The 17271-nt window shown below is 37.3% G+C and overlaps 1 long non-coding RNA gene across 3 annotated transcripts; it reads left to right on the forward strand.

The window, feature by feature from the left end:
* The first annotated feature begins 2092 nt into the window (after nucleotides 1-2092).
* On the forward strand, nucleotides 2093-16295 carry LOC127986090 (uncharacterized). 3 transcript variants are annotated; one of them, XR_008160768.1, is made up of 5 exons: nucleotides 2093-2551; nucleotides 2704-2770; nucleotides 10130-10286; nucleotides 13967-14022; nucleotides 16063-16295. It is a non-coding gene; the product is annotated as an uncharacterized LOC127986090 (long non-coding RNA). The 3 variants fall into 3 exon arrangements; XR_008160766.1 differs by lacking the exon at nucleotides 16063-16295 and having other exon boundaries at nucleotides 13967-14325; XR_008160767.1 differs by lacking the exons at nucleotides 13967-14022; nucleotides 16063-16295 and having other exon boundaries at nucleotides 10130-10494.
* Nucleotides 16296-17271: the final 976 nt, after the last annotated feature.

Here is a 17271-nt window from a genome sequence, read left to right on the forward strand (position 1 = left end):
GTGTTTGCATTTTCACTCTCTAGCCATATTTCTGAGCTTGAAATCAGGGTGAGGCATCAGATAATGTCATAGATGTGAAAACAGACTGAGAACTGCTGTAATCAGGCTCAGATACAAACAGGAATCATGCTTTTTGAGGTGATTTTCTGCTGATTAAGTGAAAATGCAAGACGACTTCACCTTAGAAATGGTCATTGAAAGCAAATATGCAATGAAATGTGTCATATTTTGTGAGAAATTCTGCCTTGCTTGAGGAAAGCAGGCAGAGTTTTTGGAATCCGCACCAAAAGAAGTAAGAAAGGTGTTGGATTGGAAATGATGCGTGCTGTGTTTAGGACTGATTTCAGGACGGGTCTCTCCTTCACATGAGGTCAGTGTCTGCGGCCGGTAAATGACTGCAGTGCTGTGAGTGTATTCGCTTCATTTGCTGCTGTCCAAACATCTGTCTGTCTCTCTCTCTCTCTCCCTGCAGGTTTGTGTTTATGGCATTAGTGCTGTCTCACATGGCTGTACTTCACAAGGAGGATATGTGTAATTATATTAAACATGCTCCATCTACTAACCCCCCGCACACACACACACACACACACGCTTTCTGCTCTGCCTGGATAAGCAACTCACCCCAGTCCCTCTCTCTCTCTCTCTCTCGCTCGCCCCCGCCACACCTCTGCACCCTCATCATGGTCATTACAGAAAATCACATTTACTGTAGGTTAGTTCATCTGTTTTCAAGAGCTTCATGTCTTTGTAGGAAATATAGAGAATTTTGATGCTTTAACAAATCTATTGTGATGTTCATTTTATAAATATGTTTTCTTAAATATATATGCATGCATGTGTTTATATATATATATATATAATAAATATACACAAGTACACACATTATGTAAACAAAAACTACTTTTGGATGCGCAATTAATCATTTGACAACACTGGTGTGTGTATGTATGTGTGTGTGTGTATATATTTTATATATTAAAAAAATATACATTGAATGGTAGTTTTTATTATAACATTAATTAATATTATTTATAGAAGGTTTAGCATAATTTGAAACCTCAGAGGCTACTTTTACAGAATGTTTGGGAGGGAACCTGTTTGATGAATAATTCTTCAGAGAAGGTCTCCATGAGTTTTAAATGACAGACGCTTCAGCTCTAGTTGTCTGTCTGTCGTCTGCAAGTGCACAATATTTTATGCTGTGTTTAACGGCTAATTATTGCGGCAAGACCTAAAATCAATAAACAGAACCAGGATCTATCTTCTACATGTAATATGAGGGTTATATAAAAAACTTAATGAAAGTCTAAGCTGTGTGTGTGATGTTGGGCTGCAAACATAATTCAGGAACTTAGTGCAGTGTGATGCCAGCTGAGACCCACAGCCCTCTCTCTCTCTCTCTCTCTCTCTCTCTCTCTGTCTCTCTCTCTCTCTCTCTCTCTCTCTCTGTATGTGTCTTTTTCTGGCTGTTTCAAGGCTGTAGCCCATGCAGAAACGCTCTTGTTATCACTCATGCTTTCTGTGCTCACTGAGTTCTCTGCTCTCTCTCGTGTGTGTGTGTGTGTGTGTGTGTGTGTGTGAATGGACGTCTCTCTCTCCGCAGATCGAGGTCATGTCTCAGCCCTGATCTTTCAAATAAAGAGTCAGAAGATTCAATCTAAAGTCTGTTTCTTCTGTGCTAGATTATTTGGGAGATTGAGTTTTTGGAGATTTGTGATTATGAATTAATATCACAGCTCAGCCGTTCTGTTGCTTTATATTTCTCTTCAGCTGTTCTGAACACTACATAGACTGCACCCTTCTTAGGGAACATCCTGTGGGTGATTTATACACAAATGAAATAGTCTTTTTAATTGGATTGAACCATTTTATTGATAACTTTGGATCCTCCCGCAGAAAAAGTGATATTTCAAGGCAAGATGGTTCATATTGAGAACAAACTTGGGCAGATGTTTTCAGTCATACTTTTGAATTGAATGCCAAAATATTGAAATTTCTAAATCTACTCGAGAAACTCACATTTTCAGCTACTTTACACATCAGTAACAAATCATAGACTTGGTTTTTAAGAGACGAAAGAAAACAAAAATACAAAAGCGATTCAGCTTCATCCGTCCAGCCTGGGTTATCAACTAACATAGATAGAAATAAAATAAAAAATAGATTAAATTTTTTTTAAATACTTATATATACTTATATAAAATCTAGTTAGCAAAACTACAAAAGTATATCAAGGATACTAAAATAACATTGGGATCCAGTCGATGTGTTGTGTGAAGCAAAGGTGCTGACTTCTAATTGGTTGTTTTCTTTGGAAGGCGGGGCTTACTCTTCCAGAGTTGCCATATTTGGGCGTTCCTCTTTCTCCCTTCCATTATAACAGCAGTGTTCTATCTCAGCTATAGAGTCTCTGTTTTCTCCTAAAGCACACTGAGTACTGAATGTAGCATCTGTCTGTCTGTCTGTCATGTTGTAGACAGCTGCAGAGATGATGCTACTACAGTCTGCCAGATTCATTGACTGTAAGAGGAACAATCCCACCGCCGAGACTGTGAGTGTGTGTGTGGAAGGGATACACAGATTTGCATTTCATTCTTTTCCCCTCTACTCTTGGTAACTACAGATGCAAGAGCTCTTCTGCTCTCATCTTGTCTTTTCTCATCGTGTTTCTCTCCTCATTCTCTCTCTCTCTGTGTACCGCAGGGACTCGTGCCATGCTGTGTTGGGTGGCACCCATGTGCCCTCGTCTGCTGACTCCTACACTTCCATTGTGAGATTTATGCTAAATATGCATATCTTAATTGCATTATTCAAAATAATTAGCTAATATATTTTTGCATAATGACAAGGTAAGCAAATAGTGTCTCTGTGCTCTGTGTGCTGTGGCTGGGAAACTTTGCAAAATTAATAGACTCCCAAAATTACTAATTACCTCGTTTTTCCCAGCGTTCAGAGAGGACTTGTTTCCTCCCAAGTGCTGCAGCTAAAGATCTTCACACTATGTGTGTGTGTGTGGCAGTGATTTATCTACAGCCTGTGTGTATATAATACATTATAATATAAATGCATTCTTTCATAATGCCCTATAATACACTTTATAATCAGGGTTGTGTTTTCTTAAATCATTGTAAACACAGTTATAAAACATAATGTACCTATTTTTGGCTACACCTTTGTATAGTATAATGCACTATAACATAAAGCATATTTACTGTTTCATTATAGTGAGGTATAATACATGCATTTAAGGTACCCATTTTTGGGTAAACATATAGTATTTCTTAAAATGCATTATACTCTTTAAACAATAAATATGTTAGTATTATAATGCATTATAACTGCTATACCGTACCTCTTTTTGGTTATATATTTATGTGGTATAATACATTACAGAACACATGATAAATACCATTTTTTTTAATTTGAGAAATGCATTATACACTTCTACCATGAATATGTAAGTATTATAATGCATTATTACATGCACCTATTTTTAGCAATATTTATTGAATTTGTACAATAACCACAAATATGTAAGGATTATAATGCATTATAACTGTTATAACACATTTCGACTTCATCTTAAAGTGGTATAATGCATTATAACATAACAAACAGCATTTTTTTATAATAGTGGATTATAATGCATTATACTCAGTAAAAGCATGTATATGAAATTATTATAAAGCATTATAACTGTTATTACATATACCAGTTTTTTTACTACACCCTTATAGTGCATGGCATTATAACTTTATAAATACCAGTGTATTTGTTTAGTGAAATGCACTCAAGTATTATAATCATTATATTTGTTATTACATGTACCGTTTTTGGTTACACAGTTATATATTATAATGAACTGACATATCATAAATACAGTTCAGCGTTTCCTGAACTGCTTTATAATGCATTATGCTCTTCAGTGCTATAACCAAGGATATATTTAAGTATTATAATGCATTATAACTGCTGCTGATCTACAGTATACATGCCGCACAATGATTTCAATTAATCTTACTCCAGATAATGAATATTTTCTTTATTTGTGGAAAGTAGCAAACACTTATCTTCCTGAAGATGAACTGGCCTCTCCAGTCGAGTGCATTATTTAAACTCCAGCTTTTAAAGCACAAATGCTGTTTTCTTACCGCACCATAATCACAGTAATTAATAGAGTGCTTTCAGTATCTCTGACGATCAGGTGCTGGTCGTTCATCAGCACGCCGTTAATGAACGCTTGGGCTAGAGGTTCCCAGGCTTTATTAAAGCTTTGTGGAGTTGCTCATTCCCTCTTTTCCACTAAAGCTTCTTTCTTTAGTAAAGCTGATCATTTCAGCAGAAAGAGAGACAATCAACCCGACAAAGGATTCAGATGGTTTTACTCATGCTTTAAATGTCTAAACAGGATTGATGTATTGTAATGGAAGATAAATCAAAAGATTTCTCAGATATAATTAAACCAGACCTATACATGCAGCTTTGTAGATGAAGACGGTCAGTAAATAGTTTCTAATGTGTGCTGAGTGGTTGCTGTGCAGTTTAGAAGGCGTTAATAGTTTTTAACAGGTTTCTAAAGCGTTGTGAGTGATTGCCTAGGTGTTGCTATGCAGTTAATGTGTATTCAATTAGTTTGTTTTCTTTTTATTAATTATACGTTTAACAAAAAAGAAAAAGTAAAAAAACAGTTCTAAATAGTTGCCTAGAGGCTTCTAGGGTGTCATAAGTGGTTGCCAGGGTGTTGCTATGCAGACTTTAAAGTGTGGTAGGTTACTAGGGTGTAAGTGGCGGTTACCAGGGAGTTGCTATGCAGACTTCAAAGTGTAGTAGGTTACTAGGGTGTCAGTGGCGGTTACCGGGGCGTTGCTATGCAGACTTTAAATTGTGGTAGGTTACTCAGGTGTCAGTGGCGGTTACCGGGGCGTTGCTATGCAGACTTTAAAGTGTGGTAGGTTACTAGGGTGTCAGTGGCGGTTACCGGGGCGTTGCTATGCAGACTTTAAAGTGTGGTAGGTTACAACGGTGTCAGTGGCAGTTACCGGGGCGTTGCTATGCAGACTTTAAAGTGTGGTAGGTGACAAGGGTGTCAGTGGCGGTTACCGGGGCGTTGCTATGCAGACTTTAAAGTGTGGTAGGTTACAACGGTGTCAGTGGCAGTTACCGGGGCGTTGCTATGCAGACTTTAAAGTGTGGTAGGTGACAAGGGTGTCAGTGGTGGTTACCAGGGCGTTGCTATGCAGACTTTAAAGTGTGGTAGGTTACTAGGGTGTCAGTGGCGGTTACCAGGGCGTTGCTATGCAGACTTTAAAGTGTAGGAGGTTACTAGGGTGTCAGTGGTTTCTAGCGTGTAATTAGTGAAATACCCCTGGTTGCTATACAGTTTCTAAGGTGTGGTGAGTAGTTGTTTGCAGGCTGCTAAGGTGTTATTGGTGGTTTCCAGGGTGTTGCTATGTGGTTGCCAGGGTGTTGTGAAGAATCATTCATGTCTGTTAGTTTAATATAAGTGTTGGAGGTCCGATGGCGTCTCTCAGACAAATAAAGCTCAGATATTTCCAGAGCGAGGCATCCAAACGCTGATGTCTTCCTGTCACAATCTTAATTAAGGTACTCAGTGGAAAGCATGAATAACGAAGCGCTCCGGTCTTAACGAGACTGTATGTTGGCACCGTCTCAACAGCTGCTATGACGACTCGTCGGCCTATAGCAGCGGTCGTCAGACAGCGAGCTGCTGCCCGAACAACACAATGGATCACAACTTCATGGATCCCCAATTTAGACTTCAGCCGGCGCGTTTAAGGAGGAATGGGGTAGACGGGCCTACGCGACGACTCATGGTGGATCTGTGCCACCTTAACACTCACTCGCTGCCAGCGAGGCCAGCTTTGTTCAAACTGACAGGAATTGGCAGGCAGCCATTTTGTTCACAAATTTACATAAACGCCAAATGGTGTCTGTTTCCTGTAGGTCTTCTAGAATTCTCTTTAAGCAGAGCTCTGTGTGTGTGTGAGTGTGTGTGAGCTTCATCAGGACACACTCCTCATCCCTGTTGTGAAGTCAATGAGCTTCACACTGATGCATATGCGTCGTGCCGTAGCTTATTTTAGCCGGATTATTCCGTGACCCCATGAAACAACGAACTGTCCTGCATTTCATGCTTTACTGCATTATTTGTGTGAGTGAACATCCACAAAACCTCAGTTCATCCAAAAATCAAATCACAAGAAAGAAATGAGAAATGATTTCCTTTCCTTTTATTTTATTATTATACTTTTTTTGCATTTTATGATAATTAGGCACAAAAAAATAATTAGAAAAAAAAAATCTCTAATCGGTTTTGGCAATAATTATTTAAATTACGATTTGAAATAAAATGTGTAACGTGTTTATTAATAATGATTGTTTATTGTACTTCATTTAACTTATGCTGAACTAAAATAAAAAAAACAAATTATTATTGTTATTATTATTTATTTTTTTTATTTTATTTCAGTTTTTTCAGATCTAAACCGAAGCATTACAGAAATTACGCATTTGCACATTTTTTGCATTTTGGGTGAAATACTCGTATTACAGTAAGTGAAACCTCCTCCAGTTTTTATGACCATTCTGCAAATAAATCTCAATTTATGAGTGTGAAATGTGACCTGGACTCTGTTTTCCCAAAAGTGTGAAGGTCCGTCATCATTATCTGTTTCTCTTCACGTGGAGAACAGCCGAGGTGCAGAGTTCACAGTGAACCAGTGTTCTCCGTAATAGTCATCTCATTATTTCTGAATAACATCAGGTGCACAAATATTTAAACAAGCATCTGTGAGATGAGAGGAAATCATGCAAATATGAAAAGGCCCTGGAAATGAAGGATTATGGGATGCGGGCGGCGGCAGACATCTTGGCACGGCGAGCTGATCAATTAGTCTAATCACACCAGTGTCAGCGCTGAGGTTGCATTAATATTCAATTAATGGTCTGAATCCCTCCTAAAGCTTCTAGAGGCTTCTGGTGCCGCTGCGGAGCAGATCCCACACCTCGCGCTCCCATTGGCTGCTCGGCAGTTCATCGCCATGGAAATACCAATCGTGTAGATAGCACGGCTCTGGATGGAGCATGTGACGATCGCTGGCCCCGGGCTTTGACCCACGCTCCCAGGGCCCTCACTGACCACAAACACGTTTACCAATGAAACCCAACTCACTTTATTCAAGAGAAACTCGTGCCAGAGAACCGAAGCTACTAAAACTGTGTGTGTAATGCTTTTCTTCTCTTTTTTTTCTCTTCCTCAGTCTTCTCTCTCCCCCAGAGCAGTTTCTCCTGGAGCAGATGGATGTTGTTGAGGCTGTTTGTGTGTGTGTGTGTGTGTGTGTGAGTGAGATTCCAGTATTCAGCTTTTCCAGGTCAGGGAGGATTTGGTTCTGCCTGGCTGCCTGGTTTGGCCGTTTATTAGGGTTAATTAGTTAACGTAACTAATATGCAGAGATGTATAGTAACGAAGTAGAACTACTTCACTACTGTACTTAAGTACTAAAAGGCGGTATCTGTACTTTACTAGAGTATTATTTTTTTCTCCTACTTCCACTTTTACTTCGGTACATATTTTCGCTGAGTTTAATACTTTTACTCCGATATTTTTTTTATGTGCTGCATCGTTACTCGTTACAGTTATAATAATGTTACGAATCATTCCATTACAAACCACTGCCAGAACTGTAGATGGCAGGTTTGATGAAGCTGCCACATCATTGAGCGAATCAAGCGACACTGCGCGTGCTGACTGAAATGCTGTGAAGAGAGAGATGAACACCGAGCCGAGCCAGATAATGACTCGTTCACGAGTCAAGAGCCAGTTGCATCGGTTCTCGGATGACCAGTAACGTTAGTTCTTTCTGACAGTTCGATTCAATAAACCAGTTGAAGAAAACAGTTCACCGATTCTTTTGCGCTCGATGCAATGGCGTCATTGGCGTTGACTGCACCTGGGCTCATAACATTAACACAGAATCAGTTCAGAATCAATCACCAAAAGAATCAGTTCAGTTCAGACGCTCTGTGTGTCGGTTTGCTTCACGCTAAATCACACATGCGCAGTATCATCAGCTCCTCGGTTCACGAATCGGACGCGTCTGACAGAAACGGTTCTTGACTCGTGAACGAGTCATTATCTGGCTCGGCTCGGTGTTCATCTTCAGTTCTCTCTTCACAGCAGTTCAGTCAGTGTACTGTTTGAGTCAATGAATTACTCCGGGATATTGGTTTGTTTTAACTCAGAGGGAGTGTCAGACACATTAAACAAGTTAAGCTTAATTCATCTGTGGATTAATGCGTATTGGAGACGCGAACTGTTTAAAACGACTCAGTTCGATTTGGTGGACTGTTTCAAAAAGATCCGGTTACATCCAATGATTCGTTCGCAAACCAGATATCACAAACTGCTTTGTTTTTAACTCTTACAACAGACACGGAAGAGAAGACAATGCTGAATAAAGTCGTAGTTTTTGCTATTTTTGGACCAAAATGTATTTTCGATGCTTCAAAAAATTCTAAATGACCCTCTGATGTCTTATGGGTTTGAAACAACATGAGGGTAAGTTATCAATTACATCATTTTGCAAATTGGGCTAACTAACCCTAGTAACCGTTTTTTTATTTACAAGAAGTTAGTCAAAGGAATTGTTATTGTCCTTTAGGTTAATCATTTGAAATAGTAAAAACAATATGTTCAAACTTTTGACTATTTTCTTTAATAGCTACATAACACAATACTTCTACTTTTACTTTCAGTACTTGAGTAGTAAATTTTAAAATAGACTACTTGCAATACTTAAGTACAAAAAATGTTGAATACTTTAGTACTTCTACTTAAGTGTGGTGCTTAAAGAGCACTTCTACTTCTACTCAAGTCACTTTTTTGATAGAGCACTTGTACTTTTACTCAAGTATGGGTCTCTAGTACTTTATACATCTCTGCTAATATGCTATTTCAGTTTTTAGGTTGTGTGGCCCTTGACCATTTTTTTTTTTTTTTTTGCAAGGCTAAATAAACATAATCAGATCTATCTCTTCAAAAATGGGTTACTAAACTAAAACCATTTATTTATATAATATAAATATATATAAACTTAAATATATATATATATATATATATATATATATATATATATATATATATATATATATATATATATATATATGTATGCATCTAAACAAAGAGAATGACAACTAAGGCTCTAAAAGAAATTGAAATGAAAACTGAACATATAAGACAATAATAGCAAACTATGATACTGAAATAACACTGGTTTAAAAATAAAATAAAATATTTAAAACTTAAACTGATTTTATTTAATATTTTAAGATTTAAGATTTTATTTATTTTATGTAGTCATCAAGGATTTTTTCATTTTCATTTAGTTTAACTGTACTAACGTAATAAATATTAAAGAATTAATTTATTTGTATTGTAAAATAACTAAAACTATTATTACTCAGTAATAAAATAACACTGTATATATATTCTACTTTATTTCAGTTAATTAACAAGGAAACGTTTTAAAAAATGGTTTTAAATGGTTTATATATATAACATAAAAATATATATAAAAACGACCTTGTTTTAGTCAATGTTTATTTCAAGCAATGAAAATGTCTGTTTATTTATATTGAATGGTTTAAAGGTTTAGTTAATGGTAATAACCCTGGTTCATCTGGCATACTACATTCAGATCTAGAATTGTAAACATGCATTTATGTTCGGGTATAAGCACACGTGTATGTTTACTGTCTAAATGATGATATACGGCAGACTAGTGGTGTTTTATATAACTCTAATTACAATGACTACAAACCCGAAAGCATTTTCAGAATTTAAAGAAACCGTATTTAATTCATGATCCTTTTTCCTTTCTCGAATGAGGACGTCTCCAGATATAACACAAAAAGCGAATGAATAAATGAAAAGCTCTCTCTTTGTCTGTGTTGGTGTGCATGTGAATGTTTGTCAGATCTGTGCCGTTCTGAGAGCTCCACCATCTGTTGTGCTGTAAAAGTGGAGCACGTTCTGCGAATCATCTTCTCCTTCACACCAAACATCGATTTCTCTTCTGTAATCCACCGCTTTCCTCTCTTTGTCTTGCAGCTCCTGCATCGGCCTCCTGAAGAAGACGAGCGGATGAAAGATTCATGAAGGAGGTGAATGTTGGGGCGCAACGAAACGAGTCGCAGCTCCAAACACTCGCCTCTCTTTCACCTGTGGCCCACCAGACGGCAGAACCGGTGTGTGTGAGCACAGACAGGTACCGTGTGTGTGTGTGTGTGTGTGGGTCCCGCAGGGCGAGGCTCTACAGCTGTAGACAGACACTGAATTTGCTGCATCTGCTGTCCTCACATCTGCAGACTGGGCCGAAGACACATGCTCTGTCTGTATCTGTCTGTCTCACTGTGTGTGAATGCACACTTCTGACTGCAGTTTAAGAACAACAGTGCAAGAGACATTAAAGCAATAAACCCCAAGAAGCTGTGGTTTACAGTGAATTTATACCGGCTAAGGGGCGTTGTTAGGCACGAAACACAGAAGTGGAGTAAATTCACTGTAAACCACAGCTTCACAGGGATTATTGCTTTTATAAAACGGTTATTCCATATACAAAGTAAGGTTTCACAGAATAAAACAGTGCAAATAAAGTGTAATGATATTAATAAAAACAGTATTACTGACGCTTTTATCCAAAGAGACTTACAAATGAGGACAATGGAAGCAATCAAAATCAACAAAAGAGCAATGATATACAAGTGCTATAACGAGTCTCAGTTAGCTTAAACGCAGTACACGTAGCAAGGGCTTTTAAATAATATAATAAATAAAAAGAAAACAGATAGAATAGAAAAATAATAGAGCAAGCTAGTGTTAGAGGTCTTTTTTTGCTTTTGTTAATTGTATAATGAATTAAAAGAAAATAGATAGAATACAAAAATATTAAAAAGCTAGCTGAAAAGCTAGTTGTTTTTTTTTAAAGAATATAATTAAAATAGTAAGTGCTAAAGTTAGAGGGTCATATAAAGATGGAAGAGATGTGTTTTAAGCCGATTCTTGAAGATGGCTAAGGACTCTGCTCGGATTGAGTTGTGCAGGTCATTCCACCAGAAGGGAACATTTAATTTAAAAGTCCGTAAAAGTGACTTAGTGCTTCTTTGAGATGAACAATCAAGCGACGTTCACTTGCAGAACACAAGCTTCTAGAGGCACATAAGTCTGAAGTAACAAATTTAGGTAAATGGGTGCAGAGCCAGTGGTAGTTTCGTAGGCAAACATCAATGCCTTGAAGTTTATACGAGCAGCTATTGGAAGCCAGTGCAAACTGATAAACAGAGGTGTGACGTGTATTCTTTTTGGCTCATTAAAAATTATTCTTGCTGCCGCGTTCTGGATTAATTGTAAAGGTTTGATAGAATTGGCTGGAAGACCTGCCAAGAGAGCATTGCAATAGTCCAGCCTGGACAGAACAAGAGCTTGAACAAGGAGTTGTGCAGCATGATCCCAAAGAAAGGGCTTTATCTTCTTGATGTTGAATAAAGCAAATCTGCAGGATCGGACAGTTTTAGCAATTTGGTCTGAGAAAGTCAGCTGATCATCAATCATAACTCCAAGGTTTCTGTTATGGTTGAGTTATGGTTGTTGTGCCTAACTTTATGGTGAAATTGTGATGAAACTATGGGTTTGCTGGAACCACAAGCAGTTCTGTCTTGGCAACGTTGAGTTGAAGGTGATGGGCCATCATCCAGGAAGAAATGTTAGACAAGCTGAGATGTGAGCAGCTATCATAAGATCATCAGGATGGAATGAGAGGTAGAGTTGAGTGTCATCAGCATAGCAGTGGTATGAAAAGCCATGTTTCTGAATGACAGAACCTAATGATGCCATGTAGACAGAGAAGAGAAGTGGTCCAAGAACCGAGCCCTGAGGCACCCCTGTAGTTAGATGTTGAGACTTGGACACCTTGTCAGTAGGGTTAACAGGAGGATCTGGTGGTTAACTGTGTCAAAATCAGCAGACAGATCAAGCAGGATAAGTACTGAAGATTTGGATTCTGCTCTTGCCAGTTTTAGAGCTTCAACAACTGAGAGCAAGGCCGTCTCAGCGTAATGTCCACTTCTGAAGCCAGATTGGTTGCTGTTAAGCAGGTTGTTCTGTGTAAGAAAGGCAGAGACTTGGTTGAACACAGCTCGTTTAAGTGTTTTTGCAATGAAAAGAAGAAGGGAAACTGGTCTGTAGTACAATTTATTTATTTTTTTGACTCGTTGGATGGAAACAGTGCTTTATTCGCAACTATTCCAGTTAAATTTGCATCTTTGGGTGGAAACATATCTAATGTTCCTCCAGTCTAAAACTAAACTCACCTGTGTGAGAATCTGGAATGAGTGTTGGATGAGTTCATACTGTGAGTGTCAGTAGCCACTGTGTGTCTGGTGTGTGTGTGTGTGTGTGTGTGTGTCTGGTGTGTGTGTATGTGTGTGGAGGGGTCGGGAACAGCTGTGCTCTGGCTCGAGTGCTCGTCTCTCGGAGGGAAGCGTGGGTCCAGGTGTCTCGGCTGTGGCGTCGCCCGCAGTGCCGCCGTCGGCTGAGAGGGACGGAAGAGCTAATCAGGCAGCAAAGCACTTCTGACGGACCGCAGAGAAAATACAGCCACAAAACTACTCAGCACCCCACTCGTTTCATTTAGCCCGCAGGAAAACCCGCCAGAGAGATGCTACCATCGCTTTGATGATGAAGTTGTGATGCACGCTCAACATAATGGAGCTTTCATCCACCCATAAATAAAACTCTGACAGGCAAATCAACATTTCAATTGAACAAAACACACAAACAGAAGACACTTCCGATCTAATGACAGCCCTGTGAATAATGAAACGAAGCTGCTTGTGTGTGGATTTGTCCGGTCGTCTTCCTTTCTCCAGTTCTGCTAATGTCTCGACATCTGTGAAAACTGCAGCAGTCCATCAGTGCGCATGAAAACATCATTAATTCATTCGTTATGCATTATTTACTTCTATTGTCAGCCTTTTAATTAACGCCAGTGTTTCGTGTTTGTAAGTCAATCTGATATTCTTCACCATAGTCTTATTCTTCATATTCGGTTTGTTTGTAAATCCAATGAAGTTCAAATTTAATTATTAACAATTATTTACTAATGTATATAAATGTAAATATACAGTGTGTGTGTGTGTGTATATATATTAATTGTAATATTTTAATACTAATATATTTGAATTTATTGAATGTTTGAACTACAATTTATAATTTATTAATCTAATTATATAAATTACACAAGTATATATAATGTTTTTATTTAATATATATATTAAACGTAATGGAGTTTATATATATATTATACTTTTAGTATTTTATTTAATATAAAAGTGTCTGTAAAAGACATTTTTATTGCAAATAAATAGTTTCTTTTGAACTTTCTGTTCATCTGTGAATCTTGAAGAATAAAACGCATCATGGTTTCCATAAAAATATTGTGCAGCAAAACTGTTTTCAACATTGATAATAATCAGAAATGTTTCTTGAGCAGTAAATCATATTATTTTCATGATTTCTGAAGATCATGTGACACTGAAGACTGGAGTAATGATGCTGAAAATACAGCGGAGCATCACAGAAATAAATTACAGTTTAACAGAGATTCACACAGAAAACAGCTATTTAAATAATAATAATTTTTCACAATATAAGAGCTTTTATTGTATTTCTCAGTGAATAGATGAGCAGAAGAGACTTAAAATAAAACCCTCCCAAACTTTTGATGCAACAGTGTTTTTTACATCACAAATAATCAAACACATTAGTGTTTTGTGTAAAAGAACAAGTGATTTTCACACAAAATGTAATTTGACAATTGCATGTAGCTCTGTCCTGTAACTATATTAATAAACCTGAATGCATGTGACGTGTGTATGATCTGTTTTCCAGAATAGCCCGGCTCTTCCCGTCTGCAGCTGTCCTCTGTAAAGCTGAGGATCCAGCAGGTGTGTGTAACTCCTCAACAGGTCATTCATTTTCAGATTTACTGACCTGAGCTTCATTACCTGCTTATTCCCGGGGTTTTTTGATTCCTATTGTTTCTATGAAAGCAATTAGACTACAATAGTATGTGTAATTAAAGCATAATCATGTAATGTGAGGCCACGGCTTCACTCAGAGACAATTAAAACACACAACACACGAAGAAATCGCTCGCTGTTTCAGTTCAGGTGTAGAAAAAAGCACCTGTAGTGTTCATTAATGCACACATTTGTGGTTTTCTGATTCATATCATGTCAAACTGGGTCTGTTTCGGTCTCCTCTGAATCACAATGAGCTTGAAATCTGTGACCGAGGAGTTTTGGGTAAAACGTTTACTGATGACTAAAGAGCCCATGCAGAAGGTGACTATTAATAACAGATAATAGATGAGTGTTATTGGAGCAAAAAATAAATGTGCTATTGTCTTGGAAGCATTTTGTAAATAAGTGCAAGTTTCCCACAACAACAAAAAGATATTTATTATAGATGTTTGCATGACTTTTCCTGCTCTGGAATCCAGTTGTTCCATAAACTGTATATGATAATAAACATGCCAAAATTATAAAATTGGTTACTTGTTGACATAAATGCATTTCAAACTGTGCTTTTTGAACCGTTTCAACAGAAATCCTTTAAATTAGTGCAATGACTAAAAATAAATAAATAATTAAATACTAAATACAATAACTTTTTTAGTTTTTGATAGTATGTACATCGTCTGGAACACACTTATTTTTATGTAATTAAAAATAAACGTTTTATTGCCAGTCCATTTAAATAAATGCATTTAATGCAATAAATGCTGATGTTGTCTAAAACCCCTCTTTAAAACCTTGGACATTTACACATTTTTCTTATGCACAATATGCATTTAATTTTTATGCCATTATTTGTTTATTTACTTTCCAGTCTTTTATACAAAAATGACATGCTTGCTCTCTCTGTGTATATATTTTATTTTGTATTTATCATAAAAATTTACATTTAAATTTCAAATCACATAAAACACACACACATACACTTTTTTTTTTTTTACCATAATTTTAAAAGGTATTTTACTTTGAATTTACATTAGACTAAAAGCTCAAGCACAGAACAAGGACGACTTGTTCACTACATGTTATACTGATTATTCCCTCTTTCTTTTCTCTCATTTTCTTCTCTCCTTCTCCATAAATGTGACCACAGGATTATGATTTGTAATTTTTCTGGTAAACATCCAGTGTGAAGGCTTGTTTAGCGCCGTCATTCTTCCAGCTGGTTCTTTCTGCTCTGTATTAATGTGTGTGTGGCCACTTCTCCAGCAGCGCGTGGGGTCCAAACTTCATTTTCTGCGTTCGGCTGATTGTGTGATTAATTTGGGAGTAATTACCGCCGACGTCATCACTGCCTCCTCCTCGACAATTACTGAGATGCTTCACACAGACTCACGTTTGTCAGAGGATCAAAAAACAACCTTGTCCTGATATATCAATCATCTCGCTCTAATTAGCGGATGGATTTGGTATCTTGTAACTGTTATTAGTGTATTGTGTGTCTTCTAATGAAACCAATTGAGCTGTTCTTTTCTGCTCAGATGCAGACGCTGCTAAGAGGCGATTGAGCGCTTTATCAGATGGGTCCTAATTATCAGACCTCCAAACACACACACACACACAGCCAAACGTCACACACTTTAGCGCTTAACATATATGTTTTGCGATGCTAAACATGCTCTCTTACGGATCTGGGATTTCAGATGTTTATTATTGATGGGTTAGAAGCAATAATGCAATGAAAATGACACTCATTTGGTAAAAACAAGCACAAATTGTCAGATGGAAGTCAGATGTTAACTGATGTTCTGCTGTTTGGACTCTCATTCTGACGGCACCCATTCACTGCAGAGCATCCATTGATGAGACACTGATGCAATGCTACATTTCTCTAAACCTGATGAAGAAACACATTCATCCTGATCTTGGTTGATGACTAATTTAATATCTGTTTTCCTCTTCGTACAGGTTTGGAGCGACATGACGGTGAGTAACTGATGACAAAATGTTAATTTGCTAAACCATTACTATTTAAAATAAAAAAAGCCACTTGTTTGTAAAAGTGTTTTCACTGCAGGTGTAATAACACGAGAAGATGACATTCACTATAATAACTCTGTGATGGAGAAAAAGTAGAAGAGAAAAGGAGGAGCGAGAAACACACTGACAGATCATATGATCTCCTCTCACTCTCAAACACCTGTGAAAGAGTGTGTGTGTGTGTGTGTGTGTGTGTGTGTGTGAGAGAGAGCACAGTGAGTGCTTTAGGGTAGCGTTTAGCCTGACTCTGACAGGGTGCTAAGAGCGGCTGTTTTTACCTCCAGCGAGAGAGAGAGAGACAGAGAGAGAGAGAGAGAGAGAGAGAGAGAGAGAGAGAGAGAGAGAGAGAGAGAGATGTGGAAGTGAAGGTGGCAGTGGAGCAGTTCTGGCAGTGCTAGCAGATCTCAGTGCTAAACGTGACGCTGTGTAATGTGTGAGCTTACGTGTGTCGCCAAATCAACGTCCGCTGAGAAACACACGTCCAGGCTGCACACACACACACACACACACACACACACACACTCGCTTGTACAGGATCTGAGTTTTTACACCAGAACTTGTGAACAGCGGAAATTCGTTCTTTTGTCTCTTTGCTTGTTTTTATATTCGTGGTTCATGCCCAGCATGAAATTAAATCAGATTTATATATATATATATATATATATATATATATAATATATATATATATATATATAGGTCTGTTATAATCATATCTTGGGGATTTACCACTGACTATACCACTATACTGAAATGATGCATACCGGAAAAAAAAAATGTAATATTGTGAATAAATATGATGTAAAATTATTATTTTTCTATTGTAATATTCTATTGTTTCTATTGTAAAAATAATTCCTCCAGTCTTCAGTGTCACATGATCTTCAGAAATCATTCGGATATGATGATTTATTATCAGTGTTCAAACTGTTTTGATCCTTTTTTTTATTGTTATTATTCTTTGATGATTACAAATTCAAAAGAAGAGCATTTCTTTAAAATAAAAAACTTTTCTTGCAGTATAAACAACTGTTCAAAGGTTTGGGGTCAGTAAATAATGTTTTTTTTTTTTTATTACAACTTTAATTGAGCAAGGATGTGTTGAAGCAAAGTTTTATATTGTTAGAAAAGTTTAATATT

Source organism: Carassius gibelio, chromosome B21, assembly GCF_023724105.1.
Source record: "Carassius gibelio isolate Cgi1373 ecotype wild population from Czech Republic chromosome B21, carGib1.2-hapl.c, whole genome shotgun sequence".
NCBI classification, from domain to species: domain Eukaryota; kingdom Metazoa; phylum Chordata; class Actinopteri; order Cypriniformes; family Cyprinidae; genus Carassius; species Carassius gibelio.